The following is a 10020-nucleotide window of genomic DNA, read 5'->3' on the forward strand; positions in this document are numbered from 1 at the left end:
GCCTCTTGATTTAAGTAGTATTTGGATAGACTGTTAGACCATTAGTTGAGAAGTTGTCCAGATTGGCTTATCATAAAGCAATAATTTCACTTTCAATAGACAATATATTTTCTGAGCAGATGGGTGGGATGGGAAGGAGCAGAATACATATATATACATACACACACACACACACACACACACACACACACACACACACACATATATATATATATATATATATATATGTATATATACACACACACATTATTTTCTGTTTAGTGCAGATGGTTTCATTATGTCCCAAAGCTCTACGCTGAGGGTCAAGTCTGAGAAAGCAACAGAATTTCAAAGAAGTATCACATTTCACTGATTTCTAGATCAAAGTCATGCATAGAGCATCTCATGATTTTATGATGCAACATAAGTCAGCTAAGTTGACTCATAACCACAATGAATGGTATAGGGTAGGAGGTTTGTATGGTTCAGGGATTTGTTACTTGTATATTACTGAAACAATCAAATGACTTTAGTATCTGTTTACTGTGTATATATTCTGAATTCCTTATTGGAAGATATTGGGTTTCTCTTTTTCTCCTATCACAGGTATTTAAGCTTAAGTTGGGACATTGAAAGAATTCCTATCAAAGAACTTTTGTTGTCATTTATTCTCTCTTGATCCTGGTTTTCCATTGATAGTTCTACACTAAAACCAGCTTAGTAATAAGTTGTCTCTTTTTCCTTTGATCAATGATTCTTGGTACTGAAAGGATGTGGAAGTCTGATCTAATTTTAAATCCAGAATTATGATTCTCTGTAGGTTTGAGACAAATTTCTCACTCCACATTGAGAGGACTGTATTGGACATGATATATAGGTATACATAGAAATACTTATGATATTGTAAAACTAAAACCTAATTTTTTAAAATAATGTTATGATGTTTCAACCAAAGACTTCAAAACCAGCATGACTTAACTAAATACTTTTTTAGACTTCTGAATGGGAAATAATGTCATCTATCTATTCATTTCTAGGTGGGATACTTTTCAGAGTATTGATAATCTTTTAGTGAAAATATGCACGTGTGGTAAACACTTTCATCATGTTTGTAAAATTTTCATCAAGCATCGAGTCTTTGTTAAGATGAATGAGTTATTGTTTATCACTGGCTAACCAGGTGAAAACTGCAAATGAGGATCAAACTGGATGTGTGCAAAAAGCTGAAGTAAGGCAGTCACTTGAGGAGGCCTAAATAAGGCCAAGGACAAGCTTGCCCAAGGACAAGCTTAATCATAACAAAGATGACAAAAATTTGGAGGGGTGGACATTCTCACTGAGCAGATGCCTGTGTACTAGTACAACAATAAGGGATATAAATTGGAGGATTGAAATGTTAGTAAAATGGAGTGTGGTTTTTATTTTCATGGCCAGCCTATGAATATGGAAGACTATAATTCAGGGAGGGTAAAGTGAGGAAAAGCTATCACTAATGTGGACAGGGAGAGTTGCTGAAAGTCTGTTGGCAATGACTACAAAGGAAAATCATGTGCTGCTGGGACAGAGAATACAGCACTGGACAAAGCTTGTTGTGAATATCAACCAGAGGAATCCAAGACTCTGGCCTCAGTGAAAGGAGGGTATTTTAATTACCCATGCATCTTGCAGGAAAGGAGTTAATGGATACGACAATTTTCCCCCATTGATGATAATTTTGTTGATTCACAAAGAGAAATCATCTGGAGGTGAAGATCTTGTAATGATGATTCTAAATGATGGGAAATGATTGCAAATAGGAAGAAGAAAGGTGAAATAGGTAGAAGAGACCATGAAAGTGTCTCTGATTATTAGAAAGTGAAGAACAGATATGCATATAGTAAAAATCATGATTTTTAAGAATGCCAGTTAAAAAACTTGGAAAGTTTAAAAGGGGATAATGCCAGTTAAGATACTTGGAGAGTTTATAAATGAACACAACCATATCAGTACCAAGTATAAGAGTGGAAAGGAATGACAGAAAATAAAAAACCCACCCACCTTAGATAAAACTTCATTGATTTGAAATATAGGAAAGAAGCAAACTGAAAGGACAGATTACTAAAGAGTTTGATAGCATCTGCAAGGAGTCTGCAGACCAAAACAGAGAAAGCACAAACTAATCAGAATTTAAAGTACCACATGACATTACTCACTCTGATGAAAAGACAGGCTACTGTGGACAAGAGTGGCCCCTCGCTGCACCAGGCCTGATTACATTCTTCTGTCACTTCTCTTGCATGAGGTCTGGGAATGGTGACACTTCAAGGGAGTCAGGTCAGCTCGTGACCAGACACAAAAACTCTAATGTGCCAAATGCAAAAGTAAAAGGGGAGTTCTATCAGATAAACAGTGTTCTGGCTTGACACTCAATTGCCAGGTCTAAAACAGGAGGTACAGTTGGGACATGCCAATAGGGATAAGAGCCAGGCGCTGGAACTGGCTTTTTTTGTAAAAGCTTACACTTGGATTGAATTAAATTGACATGAAATAAAACTTTTATTTCATTTTGACTTTTCAAATCAACTATGTTTAAAAAGAGTCATCCTTCGACACCCCACAAAGAGGTGGAAGTGCTGTCCATGCTGACTGGGGACTAACTTGAAAATTTACTGATGAAAGATGAGGCTTCAAACTGTAGAGAACTTCTGCAACACATGGAGTAGAAGACACAGGGAAATAAGTGATAAACATGGAATTGCAGAGTATTGGAGCAAGAAATCAAGCAATGTGCCAAATAAAAAAAAAAGGAAAATGAAAGATGAGGCAGTCCTCTATTAACAAAGACAGACATTTAGACATGACAGATTCAACAAATGTCATATGTCTGGACTTCAACAAATCTTTCAACTCTGACTCAAGTGATAAATTTTTTAGAGAGATAGAAGATAAGTGCAAAGTTAATTTAGCACTCTTAGGAAACCTCTATGAAAATTATGATGGTTTCAAATATTAGTATAATTTATTACTATTTAAGCCTTGTGAACATCTTTGAATCATAATGAGGAACTTGAAACTGTTAACCCAGGAGCAAAGGTAAAAAATGTGACAAGCTAATTTAGACCTTTTTCCGTAAGTAAGATCCCTTTTTGAAATGAACAGCAACACAGCTAATGCTTGAAAATGGAAGGATTAATCCATAAAATAATACCCCTTTTTTATGGATTTCTACCCTTTTGTGAAGAATAAAAAGAGAGAAAGCCAAGCCTGTACAACATTTCTAAAACAAAGTAATCATTTTAGTTCCTGGATATATTTATTAACTAAAAGTATAAATTAGAAAACAAAGGGTAAATTCAAAGCTGCAGCCAGACCCAAGGTATTCTAAATGTGCCTGTTTAATATGCACTGCAGATTAATGGGTATAACACATTGATTCTAGCTGTATTTTTTAGAGGAGGCGGAGGAGAAGGCAAGAAACTGAGATAAAAAATACAGTCTTTGTTTCAAAAACAAAAATGGGATTGCAAAATTAAAAATGTGAAAGTGGAAGAGAATCACTAATAACCATATTCTTTATCTTCCCAAAAAATCAACAAAACCTTGCTTCGCTGTATGTTCCAGTGTACTACAGGCAAGCATTATCCAGCCCCTTTCTGAGTGTTGGCAGGAGAGTTTGCTTTCCTAACTCTGTGAAATTCTAAAATATAATGAAAATGTAGCTACCGTACTTTCTAAGCTCTTGGTAGATATTTTCACTTACTTTGTCATTTTCAAGGGGGGAAACAATGGTGGCATCTGTGCCCTGGTGCTAAGTGCTCATTTGCATGCAGAGGCAGAGAGATATCCGTTTATTATCAATTTTATGCATTACTTCATTTCATGGTGTTAAAACAATTACATTCAAAGAGTTCAGCAGTCCACAGCCAAGCTATTCAGGGCTCCAGCAGCATCATATAATAACGTTATTCAGGGAGAGACACATACATCATAGTTTACTGACTTAGAAGTAAAAAAGAGAGGGAGAGGGAGAAGCAATTCCTATGGAGCTGGATACAGAATTTGTAAAACATCAGCGATACAACAATAAGTGAGAAACTCAGGGCAGATGGACATGAAATTTATTTACTTCTGAATTACTTTCCAAGAAGTTTGAGAAAAATTTTTAAACGCAACAGTTCTACCAAATTCTTTGCCACATTCTCAATATCTTTTCTATAACACTCTTCATCACCCACACTGCAAAGCTCCACTTGAGCAAAATAGCAGAGACTGTGCACATCCCCTCAAAGATCTCAGAACACATACCTTGGAACAGCAAACAAATGGTTGGGTCTAAAGAGACTTTTTGTGCTCCCTATGTGCAGGGGATTTACAATCTGATTATCTGGTTACTACTGACAAGGCTCTGCCAAGCCTCCCATGAGGAATTTACATTTGTCTATCAATTTACATTAGCTAAAACAGCTGTCTGTGCAAAGGATTTCAAGGTTTGAAAATGAGGATCTACCCTCTGACACCAGTCAACTCTCCAAAAACCAATGAAAACTGTGGCACAGTAGTGAACAAGTTTAAAAAGCACATCCACCGTCAAGGCTTTCCTTACTGAGTTTGGCGAGATGCTTTTTTCAGCAAAAAGCAAACTACTCGATTGAACATTTACTGAAATTTTTTAAAAATGCAAGAAAAAATGAAATCAAAGAACTTTTAATAATACTTCACTGCCACGGGAAGATAAAATCGGTTTTGTCCCTGTAAAACAAAAAAGCAATTACCAACTTTTTGATTATAATTTCTATAATAATCTACCTTCAAGAAAGCAACTTCAGTGAATCACAAGAGAAGAAAAGCCTTTTTGAAGCATTTCAACATAGAGGACTCATGAAATAAGAAACTGAAAAGGAACTGGTTTTTTTAATCTGGGCTATTGCAGATTTTCTATCATAGAAATTTTCCATCAGTTGATGCACTCATCTTGCTGTGATATGGCATGGGTCAACTCAAGCAAGAAATGCAAGTTCTAAAGAAAATAGCTTGGCAACTTGGAAAACCAGCTGCTCCCTGGTAATCATTGCAAGGAAAAACAAATTTTGTAGCAGTTTTCAAGCTTTGAGCCTCTCTCTAAAGGATAAGGGAAATAGGAAAATATGTTCTGGGCTGTTCCAAGGCCAGAGTGCTGACAGAAGCAAAGGACAGCTCGTGGTTGAGGTAGGGATAGGTTTAGTGAAAGGAGAGGTACCAAATCTTTCAGCCTTTCTTCATGTCAAGCATTCCATGTACCAATAACCCCGAGGAAAGCTAGCAAGTGGGTCCTGGCAGACTTTTTTTGTTTCTGCTCTAAATACCTCAACCACCAAAATTTCCTTCTGAGCTATCTGCCTCTACTCCTGTCATAGCAAGCTTTTATCATTAAAGTAATCAGGGTGGCAACAGCATGCAGCTGTGCCACATCTGCATCTAAAGGAAGGTAAATACTCAATGAATTGGCCCATGTTGATTCCTCATTAGGCGGCTAGCAATGTCTTGTCTAGTCAGTTTAAAGCCAGCATGGTTATCTTTACACTACATTGCACTTCTGTTAAGGGCAAAGAAATTGCCAAAATACCTGTGTTATTGGGATATACAAATCAAGTAACTTCCAGAACTAAAAAATTTGGTCTAAATTTTATGGTAGAAGCTTCTACTTTATTTCACTCTGCAGAGCTCCTGACCTCCGGGCAGTGCCTCTGTGCCATGCGCCATGCCTCAATTCTGGGACCTGGTGTGACATGTTGTGCCACAGGCATACTGCTGTTGCTTATGGTGGGAGACAGTACCACAAGCAACAGGTTCTTCAGTCAAACCCCTTCTGTTGCAAAACCTGGATAATAATGCAAAATCACCATCATAATAATCAAAAATCTCCATTACTTGGCTCCTCCTGTGTTCATGGAATCACAAAATCATTGAGGTTGGAAAAGTCCTCTAAGATAATCGGGGCCAACCATTTACACAACATGGCTTTGTTCACCATTAAGCCATATACCCCAGCAACATATCCACACATTTTTTGAACACTTGCAGGGATGGTGATTCCACTATGTCTCTGGAATACCTATTCCAATGACTGACCACCCTTCCAGTGAACAACATTTTCCTAATACTCAATCTAAATCGCTCCTGGCACAATTTTGGACATTTCCCCTCATCCTGAAATATACCTGAACATCCTGAAATATATAGTTTCCTTCACGATATGGTTTATTCATCAAGCTCTTCAAAGAAGATGAAAAGGATGGTACTTTCATTATCATGCCTTTATGATTAAGTCCTGATAACTGACCATGGCTCTAAAGATAAAAGCATTAATCAATAAAGCCTTTTATTAATCAATAAAGCCTTTTAATTTAACTCATGGCTGTTGAAGTAAACCTTGTAACCAGGAATAGGAAAGGAGAGAGAATGATGACCAGTAGGAAGAGGTTCTGGTATTTGGATGAAAAATATAGAGATGTGAGAAAGAAGAGCTCAGTAAAACATTAATATTAGACAGTATTAACATTAATTAATAATTTATTAATAAAGTTATACAGTAAAATTAGACAATGTCTAGATGTGTGGCACACACAAAAAATTCTATAGCCTGCCATGAAAAGAAGGTCCAGCTTACTGGAAGGATTGGATTTGGCAGACTTAGTTTTAACTTTTTCCCTGTATCCGACTACAAAATATTTTAAAGGCTATTATTATTATTATTATTATTATTATTATTATTATTATTATTATTATTGTTGTTGTTGTTGTTGTTGTTGTTGTTGTTGTTATCATCATTGTCACCTTTTTTTGGAAAAGCACTTCCCTGTGTACTGTGTTAAAGGTCAGCAATTTTAGAGTTCAGCTTTGTTTTTCCTTTTTAACTAAAAGCATACAGAAATTAAACAGTTTGCATTTGTCAATATCAATAAATTATCTTATTTTGTTTAAGACGCTAATAGAATTAAAAGCCACATTAAAAATACCTCTTGAAGTGACTGGTTTTCATAAGTTTTCAATAGAAGCATCTTGGTTTTATGATGTTAAATAGTTGTATTTGGACTGGTTTAGTTTATCATAAAATTTCAAGGAACATACAGAGACATTGACTGTATTTCCAGTCTGAAATATCCTGTCTTCACTGGTTATCAATGATGAATGTTCAGGAAGTCCAAGAAGTAGGGTTTACGAAGAGGTTATCTGCAATAACTGTCCACCCAACCTTATGCTGCTGCATTCAGCAGACACTGACATGAAAAGCTTTGGGACTCTAAAAGCTGTAGCAGCTAACTCTACTTCAATTCTAACTAAAATCTTCATGTTGTCTGCAACCTGTTAGAGAGATCTGTGAAAAATTAGCTAAGCATTTTGGACAAATATCTTGATGGGGAATGTCCTGAAATAAACAATGGATGCTGTCCTTGCTTGTTGATAGCTCTGGGATAAATGATGGTGATAGCTCTGGAATGAGAGATGCAATTTCAAACTGGAAAAAACTGAAAAGTTCAGATGAAAGATACTTTCAAGGTGACTTTGACCTCTAGCTCTCTTTTCTTCTAGTACTGAAACAGAGACATACTTTGGTTAAATACAAAATTCTATTACTACACACTACTTAGTGTCTGTACTTTGCATCACATTGAATCACAGAACAAATCACAGGATTGGTTTTGGTTGGAAAGGACTTTTTAATGGTCATCTAGTCTACACCCTCTGCCGTGGAAGGGACATCTTTCATTGGATCAGGTTATTCAAATCTTCATCCAATCTCACCTTGAACACTTCCAGGGATAAGACATCCACTCCTCTGAGCAACCTCTTCCAGTGTCTCACCATCGTCATCATGAAGGATTTGTTATTTATAATCAATCTAAATGTACCCTCTTTCAGGGTAGATTTCTACATCTAGAAGCAAATTAAGACGCATGGCATTTGTACTGTTAAATTGCAACAAATATTAGATTAAACATTTTAGATAAAAGTTCAGATCTATAAATTGTCATGAAATGCTACGCATATATAAAAAGATTTACATGCAAATACTGGACACACTCAGAGTTGAAATAATATACTAAAACTCCACTATCTCAGCGATTATACTAGGATTTACCAAAAAATATTTTTGGCTCTGTGAATTTAAGAAATACAAGAAAAAGGGAGTAATAGGAAGAAGAGAATTTCAATATATATTATTTAAATATGTCAAATTAATCCCCTGAATTAATTTTGAAAAATTGTAAATCATTGAACCTATAAAAACGAAGTAAAAAATTAATATCCTACTTGCGAGAATTGATGGAACAGTGAAAATACTGGTTCAATATGTGTGTCATCAGTGTTAGGTGTCAAAAAACCCCATGATCAACAGTTCATATTCCAGTGTGAGTACTTTATTGCTAAGCTGGAACAATGCTAACTCCCACCATTCCTGCTGTCTCAAAATGAGAGCCCAGGGTGGGTAGGACGGATATTTAATAAGTGGCAGCTCAAAGTCCATTCTGCCTGAAGAGGTAGAATAGATTCTGACCTGCACATGGGTGTGAAAAAATTTACTGGGGAGATAGTAAGGAAAAAGAGGTTGTCTAAAGGAGATGAGAATCAAAGTTTGAGTAATATGGAACATCTGCAGCCCTCATTATGATCCTTGGTAGCTACAGGTACACAGCAAGTCCTTAAGTTGCTGTCTGGACTTTGCTCATACACAGCAAAGACACATTGCTCATTCATGAACCACAGTTCATGAGTCTACAAATAATAAATACATAACAGAGGTAGAAAATACACAGCTAAATGGCACAGTAGTCTGTCTTCATCCACCGTTTTGATTTTTTCCTGTTTTTGGTTTTAATGTTGCCCTCTAATTTGTCATATGAGCTAAATAATCTTGCCAGTTGGGTGCTAATATGTTTAGGGGAAATGTCAAGATTAATTTTCATCTTTTAAAATATCCCTAAAGTCACAGAGTATACATTTGCGGGGCTGTAAACAGGAAATCCATTTTCAGACAGGCCTGCAACTAGAACACTTTCATGCATAAAGGTATTCAGGGCAGGCAGGTGGCAGGTTGTTAAATAGCTCCCTGCTCATTCCTAGAGATGGCATGATAAAATGAGCCACATGCTTATGACTTTAATGTGCTCAGTACTCAAAACCAAGATGATTTCAGGACCAAACAGCATCCTCACTAGCAGTTGGCTGAGACATCAAGAACAAGAAGAAGAATTTCTAAGGCCTTATTGGTGAACATATGGCAAACTCTGATTTCCTTACTAAATCAGATGATATTACTAGAACGGGGTCATTATGCACCCATTGTAATCTATCGTTAAGCCCAACGAAGTAATATTTAGCTGGTGTTTTAATTGTACTACTGGGATTTATCCCTGCTTTTTGAAGAAAAAAAAAGTCCAGGAAGGAAGAAAGAGTGTTGAGCTTTCAATTTTAATAAGAGGAGATTGCCAATTTTGACAAATGACTCTAACAGCTTATTCAGATAATGTTTGCTTATATACATAGTGGCACATATTTTCAGTGTTATTTAGGAGATAGGAAATGTTTAAATTATTCATTTTCTTCCATCTCTTCCCTGAAAAGTACCTCCCTGTAAATGCTTTCAAAATGCAAGTTGGTTTCATATGTTTCAAATAATTTTCTTATTTGTTCTACAAAGCCTGCAGCCAGGCCTTCACTACCTGTATTTCCAAATGACCACGAGGACAGTGTAATGCATGTGCATGTGTTATAGAATTGATGACATACAGGAAGGAAATTAACCTCTTGGCCTGGAAATCAAGCACTCCCTTACAATGCCAATCCATATGGCTACAATCAATTAAAACAAAGATGAATCCTTCTCATCTGGGCTGCTGAGCGATCATGCAGCAACTGTTACAGGGTGGTGGAAACCAGGACTTCTAGGCTTTTGTGTTGCGCTTGTTTCTTGGTGTAATTTTTTTCCTTACCAATACTTCTTACATGGTTTCTGCAAACATGGGTACTGTTTATCCAGGGTATGGGACAGCAGGAAGAGGTGTGCAATTTGACTGTGGGCCT

The sequence above is a fragment of the Motacilla alba genome, chromosome 2 (genome assembly GCF_015832195.1).
Source record: "Motacilla alba alba isolate MOTALB_02 chromosome 2, Motacilla_alba_V1.0_pri, whole genome shotgun sequence".
Classification (NCBI taxonomy): Eukaryota; Metazoa; Chordata; class Aves; order Passeriformes; family Motacillidae; genus Motacilla; species Motacilla alba.